General features: G+C 44.7%; 1 protein-coding gene across 1 annotated transcript in view; it reads right to left on the bottom strand.

Annotated features, from left to right (window-relative positions):
* Positions 1 to 14247: 14247 nt before the first annotated feature.
* PDGFA (platelet derived growth factor subunit A) overlaps positions 14248 to 21453 on the bottom strand; it is an 83282-nt gene continuing 76076 nt past the window's right edge. Inside the window, exon 6 of the mRNA XM_030212055.1 lies at positions 14248 to 15037. The gene's annotated coding sequence lies outside the window, so the exon portion shown is untranslated. The remainder of the gene's footprint in view (positions 15038 to 21453) is intronic.

Raw genomic sequence — 21453 nt, 5'->3', positions numbered from 1 at the left:
CACAGACAGGATCCTCTGAATCAGAAACTGGCTACAAACTGCATTTACTTTTCCAAACACTAAATTATAATTATATTTGCCTCAAGGTGTATATTTTTCTACGTGGCTAGGTAGGTTCATAAAACAGTACAGTGCTTCACTGGCAAATGGAAGTCTCTAATGACAAAAGTCAACCCATAATATAAGGTGGTTTTGTACTGTACACAGTCAGTGTTATATAAAACTAAAGATTGGAGCTACTGGATATATTCATTGGAAAAATGCCTCTTTCCAAACTTAGGAGCCCTTTTTACCAAGCATTAATGCGTCCTTAGCACAGCTTAAAACGTTTTACTGCGGTTTGCGTCGAGGCATCCTGCAATACTTGTGTCATGTGCATGGGCTGCCATTGCGCTAAAAACTAAAACTAAAATTCCCGCAGGGGGTGTGTCTGGGGGGAGTGGAGAGAGGGCATGTCTGTGCTAATCAGTTAATGTAACCACATTGCCACATACTGGTTAGCGCATGCTGAATGCATGGGCTCTTACTGCCTCCAAAACGGGTGACGAGAAGGGCCCACGCAGTAATTAATGGCTGCGCGCTAATGGTAAGATTAGTGTGTGGCCATCAATGCAGAAAATAGATCGGTCATTTTACAGCCACGGCAAAAAGTGGCCTTAGCATGCAGGAAAGACCCGGATAGGAGGAGATTCTATATATGGCGCCTAAAAAAAATCGGTGCCCAAATCAGTGCCGACTAAGCGTAGATTTAGGTGCCAATTATAGAATATGCTTAGTTAATATTTCAGCGCCGATATCTGCGTGCATCCATTTATGCCAACGAAAACCTGGTGTACATCTCAGCGCCAGTGGCATAGCTACGTGGGGACAGGGGGCCTGGCCCCCCCTAGATTTGGCCCTGGACCCCCCTCCCACCGCCAACCCGCCGCCGCCTGCCTTTGCTGGTGGGGGAGCCCAACCCCCGCCAGCCGAGGTCCTCTTCTTCTCGCAAAAGGCTTCCTTCTGTTTCTGATGTCTTGCACATTGTACATGCAGGACGTCAGAAACAGAAGGAAGCCTTTTGCGAGAAGAAGAGGACCTCGGCTGGCGGGGGTTGGGGTCCCCCGCCAGCAAAGGTAAGCGACGGTGGATTGGCAGTGGGAGGGGGGGACGAGAGGGTCAGCGGGGGGCAGGGCGGGGGGGGCAAAGACGTTGTTGGTGGCAGCGGCGGCAATGGCGGGGGGGGTCAGCGGCACCAGGGGGGCTAAATTATGCCCCCTCACCTCGGGCTCTGGACCCCCCCTCCCGCAGAAGTCTGGCTACGCCCCTGCTCAGCGCATAGATTTAGGCGCACTGAGCCATATTCTATAACTAGGCACCTACATTTTGTAATGGCCATGAAATACCCATTTCCGTCCCATAACCATGCCCCTTTTTGCCCCCACGTTAGAAGTTCGGTGCCCATCATTACAGAATTCTCTTAGCAAGTTGTGCGCCTAAATTCTAATCAATGCCAATTAGTGCTCATTATTGCTCATTCAGCCAATTGTGTGCGGTGTTATAGAATCTGCGTCGATTTCAGCGCCTAAATCTAAGCGCCCTATATAGAATCTGGGGAATAAGGGCGCACTACAGCCACATTTTGCCACAGCTTTGTAAAAGGACCCCTTGGACACCACCAGAGAATCGTCTTTCCATGTAAACATTCTACTGCCAGACCAGTATTTCCCAGCCCTCTCTTGGTTTTCAGGGTAGCTACACTGAATATAAATGAGAGGGATTTGCATACATTGGAGACCCAGTGTATGCAAATCCAGTTCATGCATATGCTTTGTGGAAATTTTGAAAATTCAACTGAATAGATATGCCTCCAGGACAGGGTTAGGAATCCTTCAGACTGCTCCCCTGAAACCAAAGGAGCAACGGTGTTCAGAACAGCATCAAAGGATAACTGCTAATGGCTGGAGATCAGACTGGTTCACGAAGTGTGTGATGTCACTGGTAACATCAAAACCAATATAATTTGGTATCTGGAAAATATGCCTTAGGTTGTGGGGTACTGCAAGGTCTATCATGTCTTAGTTAATATCTTTTAGGTACTGTAATTCAAGAAGCTGGACTTAATTTCTACATCTATGCAAATGATATTTTACTGAGTTGCTCGGATATCTTCTGTAACCCTGGATCTTGCAACACTACAACAGTGTTGAATACTACTACTACTACTTAACATTTCTAAAGCGCTGCTAGGGTTACGCAGCGCTGTACAATTTAACATAAAAGGACAGGCCCTGCTCAAAGAGCTTACAATCTAAAGGACAAGTGAGTAGATGATACGATGGGGGCAGTCAATTTGGGGCTGTCCAGATATCCTGAAGGTAAGAGTTAGGTGCCGAAGGCAGCATTGAAGAGGTGGGTTTCAAGCAAAGACTTGAAGATGGGCAGGGAGGGGGCTTGACGTAGGGGCTCAGGAAGGTTGATACTGATATCATAATGGTTGGTAAATATTCAATTAGTTCTCAATATGGCAAAGACAACTGCTCTTTAGATTACTGGGGAATCTTCTCAACCGAACCTGATAGCAATCTTAAGTGATGTGCCAGTGGCTGTAGTCGATTCTTTTAAATACTTAGGTGTTGTAGTAGATTCTCAGCTGTCTTCTTCAGAGCAGATCTTAAATGTAGCGAAGAAAGGTTTTTTATAGGTTGAGTCAACTGCATTCCTTTGAAATTCATTCTTTAATTCATATACTTCTAATTTCCCAAATTCATTTTAGTAATGTGATTTATTCTGGATCATCTCAGAATAAATTAAAGCATTTGCAGACCTTACAAAATACAGTAATACATCTACAACCCCATTATTTGTGCCGTTTCATTTTTGGACCATTTCTGGGGGGGAAAAAATTGTCCACGGGAAAAAACACACAAAAACAAGCCATTGGGATGTATAGGGGGCCAGCATTTTAAGTAGACTGGCCAGAAAGGCATCCCAGCAGAGCAGTGGACTTCACATAAAAGGTCCCAGGTATACGTCTCACCATTACCCCCTTATATCGGATGGTGAGCCCTCCAAAACCCCACCAAAAACCTACTGTAAGTGGGATATAAGCCTGGGTCCCCTTCTCTACAGTGCACTGCACCGACCACTAGGCTACTGCAGGGACATGCTTGCTGCTCTAATAGGATTGGAGGGTGGCCAATGTGACGCCGATTTTTTTTTAATGGTTCTAGGGTTGAGCCAAGAAATTACAGACCGGTAAGCCTGACAGCAGCTCGATTAATTCTTTCTAAAAGTAAATATGAGCATGTTACACCATTGTTGGAGACTCTTCACTGGTTGCCTGTTCAAAGCCAGAATTCATTTCAAAGCTTTATGATCTTGAATGGACTCTGTCTTGAATCTTTTTTTAATAGGGCTGCAGTGTGATAAAAATTTTAATCGCAATTAATTGCATGATTAAAGTTTGTTTTGTTTATCTATTTCCCACTGCAACTCCTTGTGACTCTGGGCGAGTCACTTAACCCTCCATTGTCCCAGGTACAAAATAAGTACCTGTATATAATATGTAAACCACTTTGATTGTAACCACAGAAAGACAGTATATCAAATCCCATCCCCCTTCTGTAAAGGACTGATAATCTCCCTCCCTCTCGCTCCCCAGATCCTACATCTCCCTTTTTCTTCCTTCCCTCAGGTCCATTATCTCTTTCTCTCTCCCTCCCTCCTATTGTTCAGCACCTCACCCTTCCTTCCCTCCACCCTCATGAGTAGCAATACAAACTTACTGCCTTGGCAATAGCTTCCACTGGTAACCCCCTCCAGTTCTGCTTGCAGGCCTGCAGCTCACTCCACTCCCTCCACTCAGTGTTTGTCATCTGCTCCGCTCAATGCCCCTCTCCCACCCACCCCCACCCCCCAGTCTTCTTTGAAGGTGGTCTTCTGTTGGTCCCTGGCAGTGGATGCCTGTGGCCAGGTCTGACGCTTTCCCTCTGACCCATCCCGCCCATGCAAAAACAGGAAGTGATATCAGAGGATGCAGAATGGGCCAGAGGGAAAACATTGAAGCAGACTGCAAGCAATACATGTGCACCATTGCCAGGGACCAACAGAAGACCATTTTTAAGGTAGGCTGATATGCAGGGGGTGATGTTGAATCCTGGTTGGAGGGAAAGATGCTAGATCATGCTGAGGACTGGTGTCTGGAGTGGAAGAGAGCAGAAGAGATGTTTGGAAGAGACAGGAAATGCTGCAATGTGATTAAATTCTTTAATCACAATTTATGATTAATGCATTAATCACATAGTTAACTGTGATTAACTTGCAGCTTTTTTTTTCATCTTTGATTTCTGTTAAATCTCACAACACTATTACCAGAATTATGAATGTGACTATATTGCAATTTTCGCTTTAACTAAAATCTCAACTGGCTACAATGATTAAAAGATTATTTATGCTAGAATGTCATACCTCCTATTATCCAAAGTGAGACCAATTATCTCAGATTTTGGAAATTACTCAAATCTTAGAGTATTTTTGCTAAATACTACTCTTGAATTATTGTATTACATAATTTTATTATTTTTTTTTAATATTGAGAATTTCATGGTGTATTGATTTTTCATTGTTTGTAAATTTTCTTTTGTTGTGAACCATTCCAAGCCACTTGGTGTTGATAAGGTATTCAAGATTAATTATGATTGTATGAATGTTTTCTTTTGATATGAAATATTGCCTTTTCAATCTATTTGATGGAGTTCTTCTAACTGCTGAATTCACCTTTTTTTAATTATTATTATTGTTACCACTTAGATTTACACAAAGTAGGCGGTATATCAAGTTTTAATCAACCAATCGAATCCAATGACTCTGTGGCTCTTTGTGTCTCTCTTTTTAACATGGCTGCTCTTTAATTCAAGGGAATTCTAATGGTGCAACTTCAAATATACAAGACATAATGATGAATGAAAACTGACAAAAGGCCGGTGTATTATTGCTTGTAGGTCTAAAATAGTTCCCAGTATCGGTTTCTAAGAAACTCATTAAATTTCTTTTCATTGAAGTTGGTTGGGCTTTCTGAATATTAAAATATTCTGAGCTATTTACTTAGTGACTGATAAACACCAGGTCCGACACATTACAGCCAGGTGAGAGATTCCCATAAAGTCATTTCTTGCAAAATACTGAGTGTAGTAACGTCCCTAAAACCACTGCTACTCATTGACGTTGGGAAACCATTTCTTATCCAAACTTTCCAGCAACAGCAAGGCACTTAGGGGGTCTTTTACTATGCGGTGGTAAGCCCAACGAGGGCTCACTAATCCAGAACTACCGCAGGCCCAACATGGCCGCCAGCAGGGCCCTTTCTTCCACAGCTTAGTAAAGAGACCCCCTCAATTTCTAATGCAGTGGTTCCCAAATTTGTCCTGGGGGAACTCCAGTCTGTCAGTTTTCCAGCATAGCCACAATGAATATTCACGAAAGATTTGCATGCAGTGGAGGAGGTGCATATTCATTGTGAATATACTGAAAATCTGACTGCCTGGGGGTTACCCCACAACAGGTTTGGGAACCAATACTGTAGTGCCTTGTAAGTCTTCTGGGGACAGGGATATACTTACTGTACCTGAATGCAACTCATCTTGAACTACCGGTGGAAAGGCAGGAGATAATATTAAACACACATTGTTACACTGTGTGGGATCAGGGTAAACGGCTTATCTTTTACTGTTGACAAAACGAAGGGACCCCTCAGCTCTTTTGAGAGAGGTGGCATTAGGACCAAATAAAGTGGGTAATCACCTCTGAAGCTCTATTTCAGAGACACTGGAATGAAACCCATAAGTGGACAAGGCTAACACATACACAGCCATGTTAGCTAGTTCATGTATGGGTGAATATCAACACGGAAGTGAAAATATACAGAAAATGTGACATATTTTACAAGAGCAACGCTGCACATGTAACTCCCATCTAGAATTGGCATATTCCTGCTCCTGGGAAAAAAAACATCTAGGTGAGTTGGGAAACGTATAGGCTAATGTGCTATCCACAGAGGGAGGAGCTATTTAGTAACTTAAATGTTTAAAAAATAGCCAAGGCCAGCACCAGGGCTTAAGGAGGGACTTCTATAAATAGCACTCAAAGTTTGGCAAACCAACCACAGGGTGGAAGAAAACAAATCCAAGTGACCAGCCAGAACACAGAAGTAAAAGCTCCAAAGTTTATTAGGACCCAAATTTTGGCGCCAGAAAAAAAAATCGGCATACACCCTTTTTTAGAATCATGCTTTGTGTTAATTCCCACACCTAACTTTTGGTGCCAGAATTACGCCCATTGAAACCTGGTGTAAATGCGGGGGCCCATGTTTGGCAAGCTGTGACAGTATTCTGAACAATGAGCGTAACTTTTTTGAATGCCCCTGACACACCCATACCACTCCCTTGACCATGCCCCCTTTGAGTTACACGCTCCTAGAGTTAGGCACCATGCCTTATAGAATAGCGTGCAGCATCCAATTATTGTTAACTGGCTTGTGAGCCAATTAATTTGTGTGCCCATATCAGGAGTGTACCCAAATTTTGGCATGCAAATCTAGGTGCCACATATAGAATCCAGGGGTAAATGTGTGTGTGTGTGATGTCATTTACATGTGTAGGTTGCAAAATAGCAGCCAAGTGGCAGTATAAGCATGTGTATGGCTGCCATTTTGCAAACCTCCATGTGTATCTCCTGATCCCCACCCGTTATCTGACCCCACCCAAACAGAGAATCACTACCCCATCAACATGCCCCCCCCCCCCGAATCAGGCATACCCTCCCTGCGGAATCAAATATCCCACAATTATCATGCCCCACCCCCTAATGTGATGTGCTCTCCACCTCGGGGGCTCCCTCAAGCCACTCCCCTTTCTTGAACCACTCTGTGTTAATCCCAAAAGACTATTGCTAAGGATCAACCTTCCTTATAAAGGCATCTGCCAACACTCATGGGTGTCATTCCCTCTGCTGGTACTGGACAGGGTGGGAGTGAAAGGGGACCCATCTCCACACCTTAGACCACCAGGATATCCTCCGAGTAAACCATGCAGATGGGTGGTGGCCAGAGGGGTCATCACAGTTGATATGGAATGGGGGTGGGGTGGTAAGGGGCTTTGGAGAGGCCCCCGGTTTGGCTGGCACTAACTGGCATTAACACCAGCGCCAGGTTTTGAGAATTGGCCCCTCAAATTTCAGAATGACGTTGACAGAAGGGGTAGAAGACGAAGGATCACATCTGGAAAGGGGAAGGATTACAGGACTACAAAATGGGGTCTAGGATAATTGTCCTGATTCACATTCCCCTATGAACAGCTCTGCCTGAGCATATTTTAAAATGTCCTCACTGTGGATTTCAATGCTGCAGTTCAAGTTCCAATCTAGTCTGATATTTAGAGATTGACTTTTTGGTCCATCAAAGTACCACCCCATGCAGTATACAACAGAATGAAATACATAAACAAATAGATCTGACCTATCACATATGGTCTCTGGAAGGAGCTGTAATACATCTTCACTCTGGCTTGAACATTCTCAGTTTGCAGTCAAAGCTAGAACCTAGGGCTTGCCCATCACATGGAGTTTGTTCACCTCAACTGAAAGCTCTTCACTCAGACTTCAGACGCTCTTGATTCTCTTCTGCAGACATACTAACCCCATATGCTGCCTCCCACTGGCATAGCAATGGGGGGGGGAGGGTCAGAAGAGGTCATGCTCCCCCCCCCCCCCCCCCCGGGCGCCAACCTGACAGGGACACTAAAAGGTCATAAAAATACATGGTCTTTATGATGCAGTGGGTGTTAGGACGGAGGGTTGGTGCATGTATAAACTTTGGCCCGCAAGCACTGGAGACCCTGGGTACACCGTCTCACAAAAAATGGATGCGTAGGTTGCATTTGCTACAAGGATTCAGGAGTGCACCATTTAGAAAAGCACATCAAAAACATGTTGTACAGTTCGGGTCAGGACAATTCTGTAACCTGACAGTTATGCGCCACTTATGCAAATCAGAGAAGCCAAAATTGGCAGGCAGGGCCAGCCCAAGGCAAGATGCCACCTGAAGCGGAACTAACATGCCGTTCCCCCCCACCCCCTGGACGTTTTACCTTGTCACAGTGATGTTCCAAATCCGGCAGTGATTCCCATTCGCTGACCTGCCAACAGGAAGTTACTTCAGAGAGGCGGCCGCAGTAAAGGGAAGAGGAGGGTGTCGGCAAGGCAGCGTATGGGATTTGCTGCCGCTGCCGGGTTTCGAGCATCACCATGATGAGGTAAAATGCTGCGAAGCCGCCCCCCGAGATGCCACTCCTGAAGAGTGCCGCCTGAGGCCCTCGCCTCAGTTGACCTAATGGTTGGGCCGCCCCTGTTGGCAGGTGCAGTAAGCGCCATTCTACAAGGTCATATCTAAGTGCTTTAAAGCATAACTGCAAGGGGGTATGTATTTGTGGGTGGAGCATGAACAGGCCATGGGCGTGTCTCTTACACGCTCTCTATGGCACACGTAGGCACAGAGCTGGTGTAAATCATCGTGCCCAAATTTTGGAGCGCCAATTAAGGGTTATGCTTGCACCAGCCGATATTAACCAGCCAGGAACGGCGCTAATATACAGCGTGGGATAGTCAGTTATCTCTGCTGCATATTAGCGCTTAGCGGCTAACCGGCAAGCTGCAAATATTCAGAGCTTCACCAGCTTAGCGGCAAAATCAAACCGCCTGAATAGCAGTCCTATCTTTGGCTGCTATAAACTTAATAAGCCAACGCTGAATAATTAACTTGGCCAGTTATGTTTACGTCGGCCAAAAACATCCAGATATTCTATGTCAGTCGTCAGAATATCTGGGCTCAGAGGTGATCGCAGCATTTTGCCAGCCTGCCTCTCGTGGGCTGAATATCGGCCGGTTAATTCTATAGTGGCATCTTGGCGAGCAGATGTCACGATACCATTGGCGCTCCTCGTTGGAGGTGTCAGCATATCAAACTCGTGGCACATCTGAAACCCCTTGGCCAGAAGTCCACTTTGATAACTTTCAGTAACCTCTTATGCTGTTACACTAGTCACAACTGGATCACATTATAAGTTATATCTACATGTTTTTAATGAATATATGAATTCTTTTTATCATTTACATATCTTTTAGGCAAAAAAAAAAAGGACTGAGCAACATTATTGGCAAATCCCACTGAAACATAAATATATAAATTATACTTTTTTACAAGCTTTTTCTTTGTTTTGTTTTTTTTGAACGTCGACACAAACACTTATGTGCATAACATTATGTATTGGTACACGTAAGTCGCAAGTGAGTGCACACAACTTCAGTACATGTATTTCCAGTTTTTGACGTTCATGTAATACACAAGGAAGGATGATCACAAAATACAATGTAGGTGACTGACTGAATCTCTTGTATTTAGTATCAGAAGCCACCAATGTTTATCTGTAAATGAGCTTTACGGGAGGAGGGGAGGAGTGAAATATGGCTGAAGAGCATAGAACTTACGGCAGGGCTTGCCAACTCTGTCCTGATGACCCCCCTCCCCCCCCCCCCCCCCCCCACCACCACACACACAGCCAATTTGGTTTTCAGAATATCCACGATAAACTTGCATAAGCATGTACTGGGTCTCCAGTGTATGCAAATTTCTCACCAACTTATCTGATAATCGTTCAGAGGGCAATTCTGTAACTGCCTATAATGCCCTGAAACATCAGGACACAAGTAACTCAAATTTTTCTCAGAACTAAGCTAACTCCCCAGATGTCCTGTAGTTGCTCCAGCCGATATTCAGCTCTATTTAACCAGGCAGGATCAGCACAAAGTGGCCCTTTCGCAAAGCTGCGTAAGCATCTACATGCACCCAACGCGCGCCACAATGGAGTTACCACCCAGCTGCAGCGTGGCTCTTGCGGTAATTTTCATTTTCGGCGCACGTCCGATATGCGCGTTTGAAAATTCTTTTCAGACGCGCAGCAGGTGGCATTTGATGCGCATAGGTCATTATCGCCCAGTTACTGCTTAAGTCTTTCCCGCTAGGTCAATGGCTGGCGGTAAGGTCGCAGACCCAAATGGACGTGCAGCAATTTTGATTTTGCCGCACGTCCACTTTCAGCAAAAATATTTTAAAAAGGGCTTTTTTTTTTTTACAGGCGCGCTGAAAAATGGATCGGCGTGCGCCCAAAACCCACGCTTACACTACCGCAAGCCATTTTTCAGCACGCCTTAGTAAAAGGACCCCTTAGTTGGCTACATGCTAATACAGTGAAACCTCGGTTTTCGTTGGTTTCGGATTTCGTTGATTTTTTCGACTAGAAATGTGTCTCGGTTTTCGTCGGTTGCCTCAGATTTCATCGAAAAAGGACGTCCATCTCCCAATTTGTATCGGAAGATGGACGTCCTTCTCCCAATTTTGGGCGTCCTTGTTAATTGCCTCGGTTTTCGCCGATTTTCGGACAGATTATCAATGAAAACCGAGGTTTCACTGTATTATCTCCGCTGAATATTAACAGCTAGGCCCTTATTCTACAAAGTTCACACTCCTAAATTTATGAGCGTAGTCTATGCTCCTACATACATTTAGGAGCATAAATTACACTCCTAGATTTGTGTGTAAATTTAGGAGCATAAATTATTCTCATAAATTTAGGAGTGTACATTTTAGGAGCGTAAATTTAGGAGCATAAACTTTGTAGAATAAGACCCTTAGCAGCTAACCAGCTAGTCATGAATATTCAATGCTAAACTTAGTGGCCAAATCGGACCACCTAACTAGCAGACCTACCTTTGGCCACTATAAAGTTAACTGGCCAGTGCTAAATATTAACTTGGCCGGTTAAGTTTAAGCCAGCCAAAAAAAACCCCCAGATATTCAATTCCGGTCACCGGAAACGGCCTGACATTGAATATCCGGGTTCAATGCTGTTCGCAGCACTTCACCAGCCTGATTCTCATGGGCTTAATATTGGCCAAACTGTGTATTTCTTAATATGGAAGCCATTTAACATTTGCTATAGGCTTGAAAATGCATACAAGTATCCAAAACACAGTGGGGCTGATATTTTAGAACGGCACCACAAATGCCCTAAATGACCACCGCTGGACCTCCAGAGATAGAAGTAGGGCCAGAGGGGAGGGCGGGGACTTACCTGGACAGTTGGGGGAGTAGGAGGGTCCCTGGAGTTTCTTATTGGCGAGGGCTAGGGGGAGGTGGCATTGCCAGGGGGGTCGATAAGGAGCTCTGGGGAACTTTTTTTTTTATTAGTAAAAAAAAAAATTATGCGGCTCCCGGACTGATTTTCAGCCACGTCGCATAACTCTTATTCGGGTCCCGGCTGAATACCAGCAAGGCCTGCATAAGTTCTGGAGCCCAGTCCATTCAAAATTATTCCCCAACATTCAATGCCGGTGCCCGGACATGACCCGGCACTGAATACAAGGGGATAATTTAGCCAGCGACAAACAGCATTCAAAAAACACTGAACACCGTCGGCCGAATATCAGGGGGAGGATCTCTTGATAAATGGGAGATATGTTAAGCCAGAACACAGTACTGTATTAGTTTCGGTCAAGATCAGGTTTTAGACTTTTCTCGTATTTACATTCTCAACAGTTACTATGTTTTGGCTTTTCAGGGCAGTATATTTAGGCACCTAGAGGGTACCTATTTTATAAAGGGAAGTAGGAGCCTATGAGGCATATTTTCAAAGCACTTAGCCTCCCAAAGTTCCATAGAAACCTATGGAACTTAGCCTCCCAAAGTGCTTTGAAAATATGCCTCTATTTGCCTTTACAGAATATTTCTGCAGCATCCAAAATGCACACCTAAATGCAGACCACGTGTAGAACTTACAATATTCTATAAGTTATGTGTGTGAGTCCCGCCCACACTCTGCCCAGACTCCACCCATGTGTACGCCTATGTAAGATATGCGCATGTTTACAGAATACTCCATGGAGGAATTTTGGCATTTATGCACATATATGCCAACATTCTAATCATTTACATGCACAATTGGCATGAAACATTTGGTGCCCACTTTACAGAATTACCTCCTCATTACGGATATCCTGAAAACCCAATTAGCTGCGAGTCATCAGGATAGTTTTGGGAAGCCCTAATTTAGGGAGGGAGAAGGTGCTCATTTGCCAGAAGAGGTGCATTTTTTTTAAAGAAGTAAAAAAAACTGAAAAGGGAGCTTCATTCCCCCCCACTCCTCCCCCCAGCCTTTTCATACATCAGGATTACAAAGGGGGTGGGGAGGGGGGGTTCCAGATTTCAAGGTTTCATTCCGCTCAGATTCAGCAACACTTTGTTCCCAATGAAAGAGTTACAAAACCAAGACAAGTCTACGTCAGATTCTCTCTTCAGCTTTAGTTCCACGGGACGCACAAATACAAAAACAGCCTTCCCATCTTTTCTCAGACATTTCACAAAGGGCAGAAGTTAGTCTAATATAAGGATCTTCACTGCAAGGCTGGGAGGCCTCCCCACCCCCATCAACCCTGTGTGGCCTCCCAACTCTTTTCCAGTACTCGATCTCCACCACCTCTTCCCTCAGACTTGCTGGTGGCATACCACCTAACAGTTATTCTGTTTAATGCCTGTTATCACTCAGCTCTTAGAGCCCCCTTTTACTAAGCTGCAGTAAAAGGGGGTCTGTTCGCTGAGGCCCCTTTTACCACAGGGAGTAAGAGCCTGTCTTTTTAAGAAATGGTTGTGCAGTAAGTGACCCACTTGCCGCATGGTCATTTCAGGGGGGGAACACTTACCACCACCCACTGAGGTGGCAGTAAGGGCTCTCACGCTAACCCAGCGGCAACCAGGCAGCACGCAGCACTGTCCGATTACCGCAGGGTAAATGCTGGCGCTACAAAAATAAAAAATATTTTTGTAGTGCTGTACATGGCACGCGCTGGGGATGGGAAATACCGCTGGGCTGCTGCAGTAGCTCGGCGGTAGTTACAGGCTAGTGAGCAGTAAGCCTGCATTGAGCCTGCATTGAGCTTACTGCTGCTTAGTAAAATACCCCCCCCACCCACCTACTGAGTCTGACCTATGTGCTCCACAAAATCCCATTTTACTCTCACAAGACAGAGCACCACAGCATAGCTGTTCAAAAGGTGACACCACAAACAAGTCTCCGAGCAAAGTAATGGGCAACCACAGTCCTCGAGCACCACACCCCAGTCAGGTTTTTGAGACTTCCACAATGAATATGCATGAAATCTATTTGCATACAATGGAAGCAGCACGTGCAAATCAATCTCATTGCCTATTCATTGTGGAAATCTTGAAAACCTGACTGGGTTGTGGCCCTTGAGGACTAGTTGCCCATTTGGGGGGGGGGGGGGGGGGGGCAGAGCCATCTAGCTGTCATGTTACGTTCTTTGACACACTGGCCCCCACTTCAAACATAGTGAAGAGCTCTGATCTAATAGCTTATTTCACATGTAATGCGTTATGTAATGATTAAAGTGTAGTCGTGTAATATAAACCATTAGGAAATAAAGGAGAGGCAAGGACGTGAGGGAAGAAAGGTAAAGGAAAAAAAAAAAGGGAAGCTATGATGCATACAGCACAGCTGAAGGATACAGGACAGACAGTGCCTGAGTATTTTACCTACCCTGTTGTGATTTAAAGTATTTAGATGCAGTTTGGGATATGGTGCTACAAAAATATGACATATTTGTGTTTTGTTTTTCTTTTAGTTGTTGCTTTGTCATTTTTGGTTCAAGAAAACATAGCAGGCTTTTTTCTCAGTTATATAAAAACTGTTAATTTTAGATAAAAAATACAAACTTCAACTTTACAAAAAAAAAAAAAAAAAAATCCCACATACTTCTGTTGAACGCACATTAAGCATAACTTTTTCTTCTTTTTTTTTTACCAAAAATAAAGGATTTAGTTTCTGTTCAAATATTGGTAGCAGGGAGATTCCCCAACCATCCTATAGCAACCCTCTACAATGCAGTAGGCTAAGACATCGCTGTCCACATCGCGCACGAGGAGAGGAAATAAAAAGGAAATAAAAAGTCCTCCCGTGTACTGAAAACGCTGCCTGCCCAAATGTGTCGTCATCGCAGCAAGGCCAACGGACATTGAGCTCCACCTGGACACCCTAGGATCCACTGAAGTGAAGCACTGCATTCTTGAAATGTTCCTTAAAATGACGGGAGAAGGTCGGTGGTGTTTGTGGCAGAATGATTTCTAAGTTGTGCTATTTTTTTTCCCATTTTTAATTATTATTACTCATCTACAGATCAGTTCATTTGCATCCTTCCAGGAGGAATAACATAACGCTTGCACTGACTTGCTGTAACAACCGTCCAATATAGGTATTATTTGTAAGTGTCCATCAGATAATAAAAAGCTAGGCAAAACAGTAAAATAAAGCGCAATAATCACTTTATGGTGTATAAGATTTAAACAAAAACAAAGTCCACTTAAGGTTCCCCAGATGGTATTCCGTAAAGAATTGATCAATCACCAAGCAAGGATTTGTTGTCGGGTCTGTGTAGTACTTGATCATTTCAAACATTCCTCTGCCTTTTTCTTTTAATTTCTTTTTCTTTGGGGGAAGGAAGGAGGGGGGGGTCACCTGAAGTCCATCAGTATCTATCCATCTTCATCAAGAAAGCAGGCGCGTTTCTTGACATAAAGCACCATCGATTGTTCGGACATAAATCCGTTCCTCGCTTCAAGAGTTTTGTTCCGTTGCTAGTACTCTCAATGTAGTACCCTCTATTCATCCGAGGCCGCCTTTGTGCGGCCTGCCAAGTGTCCCATTGTTTCCCCAGAGTGCTACAATACTTGCTTTGATGTCGCATTAAACAAATGTACATTGTTTCTTTGTCCTCGTAAAGCGTCCTATGAGCCAGTTTGCACACAGGAGACCAAATAAGAAATATAGTCGATAAAGCACCATACACAGTAGGTTCAGGAATGTAACAAACCTTGTACATCCAAGTCCCAGATGGAAGTTTTTTTTTTTTTTTTATTTAGCTTATTTTCACCTTACATCTGCAGGAAATAAAACAAAGAAAGAAAGAATAATTAAGCAAAACCAAAGATCGTACTGGACACTACACAATCTCCTCTCCTCGATCCCCCAAATAATGGACACTATTCAACCTTCCTCTCCTCTATCCCCATTGTACCTACCCACATGTATCTATAATCGACTCTATCACCTTGTATTTGTTTTTCTACCGGACTAGGCGAATGCCTTTACGGTATTATGTAAGCCACATTGAGCCTGCAAATAGGTGGGGAAAATGTGGGATACAATTGAAACAAATACATAAATAAATCAACTGAGCTGAGCTAACACCCAAAAAGATTCTGTACTAAGATTTAGAGACCAATTTGAGACACTATTTCTCATCTTGCTGGGTGGGTTCCTAACTCCCTATTACAGGTTTTTTTTTTTCCTTTTTACTAAACCCAACAAAACAAATTACGAGTCTGAAAAAGTGTTCCATAACAGATTCTGTCTTATCACTGAAATATTTAGGGCCCTGTTTACTAGCTTAGGGGTGCTATTGTTTTTAGCGTGGGCTAAAATTTAGCGCATGCTGATGGTACAAACATCCATAGGACTATACGGTTGTCTCTAGCATTAGCGTGCCTTAGTAAACAGGGCGCTTAGACTTAAAATATTCTGAAAATTACCCTCCTCTGAGTATCTATAAAGTCTGTTTGGGCTCTGACAATGAATGTCCTGTTAGCTAGATTAAAAATGACGTTTCTGGGGGACCATGCTTAAGAGTGGAGGAAAAAAAGTAGATCCACAGAATGGCATTTTCAATTGCATGTACCTTTAGCCCCTCTCCGCCACAAAAAAAAAAAGGAGGTGGAAAGCTTGAGGGGATATCTGTGTGTTTGAACACCCGTATGAGCACATTTTCAAAAGAAAAATGGCATGCAGAGATTCCTTTGAAAACCGTCTACCATCATTTTTCTCTATATTTTGCTGTACTCCTCGCTTGGGAAGTCACCTGGATAGCATATAGTGGAAGAGTAGCCTAGTGGGCTGAAACCCTAGGGAACTGAGTCACTGCGGCTCCTTGTGACTCTGGGCAAGTCACTTAACCCTCCATTGCCCCTGGTACAAATTAAGTACCTGAATATACTATGTAAACCGCTTTGAATGTAGTTGCAAAAACCACAGAAAGACACTATATCGAGTCCCATTTCCCTATTTGCGATTCTACATGGAATGTTGAGATTCTGTTGCTACTATTGGAGATTCTACATGGAATGTTCATAGTGGAGGAGTAGCCTAGTGGTTAGTGCAGCAGACTTTGATCCTGGGGAACTGGGTTTGATTCCCACTGCAGCTCCTTGTGACTCTGGGCAAGTCACTTAACCCTCCATTGCCCCTGGTACAAATTAAGTACCTGAATATACTATGTAAACCGCTTTGAATGTAGTTGCAAAAACCACAGAAAGACACTATATCGAGTCCCATTTCCCTATTTGCGATTCTACATGGAATGTTGAGATTCTGTTGCTACTATTGGAGATTCTACATGGAATGTTCATAGTGGAGGAGTAGCCTAGTGGTTAGTGCAGCAGACTTTGATCCTGGGGAACTGGGTTTGATTCCCACTGCAGCTCCTTGTGACTCTGGGCAAGTCACTTAACCCTCCATCGCCCCAGGTACAACATAAGTACCTGTATATAATACGTAAACTGCTTTGACTAACTACAGAAAGGCAGTATATCAAGGTTTACTGATATCATCAAGGTGAAAAAGATTTTTGGTTAGAAGTCAGCTGCACTCTACTCGCAGGACTCCATGCTTTTCCAAAGATATAAGTCCATATTTATTTTTAAAATGTCCAGAATTCCCCAGGTAAGCCTCATTATCTATCACAGTAAAGACATTTAAGTTATTTCCACAGTGTCTGTGGAGAATGGACACCTCCTAAGGTCAGGTGACTCCTCCTCGACTGGAAATCTAACTGTGATAGAAAAACCATTTAAATCACTGTTCCTAACCTCCAATATAAAGTATTTCAATTTTTGGAAGAACAATTCAGCTGATGTTCAGCCTGCGCTCACCGCCGCAGGCTGACCTGACCCCTGATATTCAAAGTTAGGGCATGCGCAGCTCCCAGAATTGAATATCCAGGTATCAGAGGTCACTTGGCAGTTAAACAAGCACCAGCCCATAATTCAGACTGGTGCCCAGTTAAGTTTACTGTATAAAGGACCCATTTTACAAAGGCGTGCTAGCGTTTTAGTGCGAGCTAAAAATTAGTTTGTACTAAATGCTAAGATGCCCATTATACTCCTATAGGCATTGTTACCTAGCTGGTTAGCGGGCTGAAAATTGTCACTAACCAGCTAAGGGGCGCTTTTACTAAGCTGCATAGGACATGCGCCTAACGTGCACCAATTTGGAATTGCACGGCCTGGGCAGTAATTTATTTATTTTTTACACGCGGCCACTACCTGGTAATCGGCAGTGCACTAATGCTGACGATTACCGCCTGGTTAACGAATGAGACCTTACCGCTAAGTCAATGATGGGTGGTGGTAAGGTCTCAGGCCCAAAATGGATGCGTGCCAATTTTTATTTTGCTACACGTCTATTTTTGGCCAAAAAGAAAAAGGCCTTTTTTGCAGGTGCGCTGAAAAATGGACCTCCGCGTGTCCAATACACTCATCTACACCAGCGCAGCAGTAGCGCAGCCAAGGGTGGGCCCAGGCCCACCCGTTAGCAGCACACCTATGATGTGGCTAGCAGCGATCCCCGAGCCCCACCAGCCAAAAACTGTCCCTCCTGCATTCCTTGGAAACAGCAGATCTTCGCATGTAGATACTGATACATACTGTTCGCACCAGCTCCACAGCCTTCCCTCTGATGTGTTCCCACCTATGCGGAAACAGGAAGTTGAGTCAGAGGGAAGGCTGTGGGGCCAACATGAGCAGTGTGTATTAGTTGCTGCTCACTGTCAGTGAAAATCTGCTGCTTAAAAGGTATGCGGGGGAGGGGGGATGTTTGAGAAACCATCCTGCTTATAATCGAAAGAGAAAAACGCCCAAGTTCCGACCTAAATCGGGAGATGGACGTTTATCTCACAAAAACGAATAACGCGGTATAATCGAAAGCCGAACTTGGACGTTTTCAACTGCACTCCATCGCGGAAGCGTACAAAGTTGACGGGGGCGTGTTGGAGGCGTGGTGAAGGCGGGACTGGGGCATGGTTATCACCCGAACAGAGATGGGCGCCTTTCGCCGATAATGGAAAAAAAGTATGCGTTTGTAGCTAGAATTTAGGGCACTTTTCCTGGACCCTGTTTTTTCACGAATAAGGCCCCAAAAAGTGCCCTAAATGACCAGATTACCCCCAGAGGGAATCGGGGATGACCTCCCCTGACTCCCCCAGTGGTCACTAACCCCCTCCCACCACAAAAAAATTATGTTTCACAACTTTTTATTTTCACCCTCAAATGTCATACCCACATCCCTGGCAGCAGTATGCAGGTCCCTGGAGCAGTTGTTAGGGGGTGCAGTGGACTTCAGGCAGGTGGACCCAGGCCCACCCCCCCCCCTACCTGTTACAATTGTGCTGCTTAATGCTTAGTCATCCAACCCCCCCAAACCCACTGTACCCACATGTAGGTGTCCCCCTTCACCCCTTAGGGCTATAGTAATGGTGTAGACTTGTGGGCAGTGGGTTTTGAGGGGGATTTGGGGGGCTCAACACACAAGGGAAGGGTGCTATGCACCTGGGAGCTCTTTTACCTGTTTTTTTGGTTTTGTAAAAGTGCCCCCTAGGGTGCCCGGTTGATGTCCTGGAATGTGAGGGGGACCAGTGCACTACGAATCCTGGCCCCTCCCATGAATAAATGTCTTGGATTTATTCGTTTTTGAGCTGGGCGCTTTCATTTTCCATTATCGCTGAAAAACAAAAACGCCCAGCTCACAAATTGTCGAATAAAACATGGATGTCTATTTTTTTCGAAAATACGGTTCGGTCCGCCCCTTCACGGACCCGTTCTCGGAGATAAACGCCCATGGAGATAGACGTTTTCGTTCAATTATGCCCCTCCATATGGCATACAGACAAGAGAGGGAGAGACCAAATCACTTATGGGACTGGGGGGGGGGGGTCTTCTGCCCAACTATCTTGGGCCCAGGCCCACCCAAAATTGGATGTCTGGCTACGCCCCTGCAGCGCAGGCCATTTTTTCAGCACACCTTAGTTAAAAGGACCCCTCAGTAACAGCTCCATCTATGCTCCTCCACTAGTCTGCCCCTAACCTAACTGGTTAGGACATGGCCAGTTTGCAGTGATATTCAGCAGCACTAACCAGTTAAATGGCGCTGAATACTGTGTGATGGGTCACTCAGCAGGGTTTAACCAGTTAGGAGCCTCTCCTGACTAGTTAAACCCTTTTGAGTATCGGGCCCAATAAAGATATTATGCATAGATAAATATATATAATTTTGGGCTGATATTCAAAGGCACTTATCTGGTTAGCAGGTGCTGCTAACCGGATTAAAAGCCAGCCAGCAAAATCAGTAACTAGAGACTACCACTGGGATTCCCTCTGACTGCCTCGCCATTATCCACACAGAGCTGGGGTGGACCATGGGCGGAGCCAGAGGTTATCGTGTTAGCAGAGATATTCAGACCACCAATCCCATAGCTAACTGAGGGGATATTTTACTAAGGTGCGCTGAAAAATGGGCTGCGCTAGTGTAGGCGCGTGTTTTGGGCACGCGTAGATCCATTCTTCAGCGTGCCTGTAAAAAAAAAAAAAAGGCCTTTATTTTTATTTTTGATGAAAATGGACGTGCGGCAAAATAAAAACTGGCATGCATCCATTTTGGGTCTGAAACCTTACCGTCGCCCACTGACTTAGCAGTGAGGTCTCACGCGGTAACCATGTTGTAATCGTCTCCGCATGTAGAATGACAATTACCGCCCGGGTTTTTTTTTTTTTTGTACCCCGCGCTTTCCCACCTTAGGTACTTATTTGTACCTCGGGCAATGGAGGGTTAAGTGACTTGCCCAGAGTCACAAGGAGCTGCCTGTGCCTGAAGTGGGAATCGAACCCAGTTCCCCAGGACCAAAGTCCACCACTCTAACCACTAGGCCACTCCTCCATGCCGTGCACAGGAAAATAACAATTATTTTCCGGCGTGTGTAGTGGACATGCATTAAAAAAAAAAACGAAATTACCGCCCGGGCCATGCGGTAGCCGGGCGGTAAGTCCAAATTGATGCACGTGGGATGTTTTTAGCTCTCACTAATTTTTAGTGTGCGCTACCCATGTAGACGCCCATAATATTCCTATGTTCATCTACATGGTTAGCGTGCCCTAATTTTCACTGCGCCTTAGTAAAAGGGCCCCTGAATAAAGTTGAAACAGCAAAAGATCAGCCTAACTTTATCTAAATTACTATCCCGTTAACCTCTGAACATCGCCACTAACCAGATGGCGCCACCAATCGGCGTTGATATCCAGATACTAGTGCTGAAGATCTGGTGTGGGTTTTTTTTTTTAACTGCAGCAGCCAGCGTCATAGGAGCCGGCTCTGTTGGTGCTTGAACACCCCCAATATTAAGAAAATTCCTTGAATGTGTCCGGGGAGGGGTTATTTCCATTGGGCTTAACCACCCCAAGAATTTTGCAAAGTTGGTTCTTATGGCCAGCATTTTAAGAAAGGCTGACCGCTGCGGGCGATATATCAGCCAGGTTGAGAGCGCGGGGGGAGCAGAGAGCGGACTGCCAACGGCGCTTATTTTAAACGTGACAGATCATGTGAAAAATAGGCGCCGAAGTCCGTTTGGGGGAACGACCGCCCCCCTGGCGACCCACCTAGCTACGCCTCTGTTTTTTCATGTATTTGCAAAGACGATAATGATTTCTGACACATCTAGCTTGGATTGATAAGGCCAGCCCAGAAGCTCAGTTGCAGTGCCAAGTTTTGCCATGAGAAAGAACTGGGTTGGGTTCCCAAGTCATGTCCTATGCCAGCCCCACCCCTCTCCAGGCTTGATGGAGCTGGGGATGGCACAGAGATGGTATTCACAACCTTGGTGATGGTAGGTAGTCTTATCATTCAATATTGACCCTTACTGTCCTGACTGAGGGTGCATGTGAGTCAGGCTCTAGAGGAATCTGCAATCTGTAGCTCCCTAATTAAGGACTATCACTGCAGTGGGTAGGAGGTTATTAAAAAATAAAATAAGGAAAAATCCCCAAGATAATTTCTGGAAGCTCAAAGGAGCAGGAGGAAATCTCTAGGCCAAAAATACTCATTAGAAACAAACTGACTGGTCTACAGGGTGCTAGAACTGCCCACACATGTATTTCAAAATTGACATACCTACCGATGTTCTCTCAACGTGAGCCCTCAACCACAAACCATATCAACCTGCAAAAAGTCACTCATGCATGTATTATGAGGTGCT

The sequence above is a fragment of the Microcaecilia unicolor genome, chromosome 8 (assembly GCF_901765095.1).
Source record: "Microcaecilia unicolor chromosome 8, aMicUni1.1, whole genome shotgun sequence".
NCBI lineage: Eukaryota > Metazoa > Chordata > Amphibia > Gymnophiona > Siphonopidae > Microcaecilia > Microcaecilia unicolor.
The sequence above is the reverse complement of the archived record's forward strand: the minus strand, read 5'-3'. Positions and strand labels throughout refer to the sequence as shown.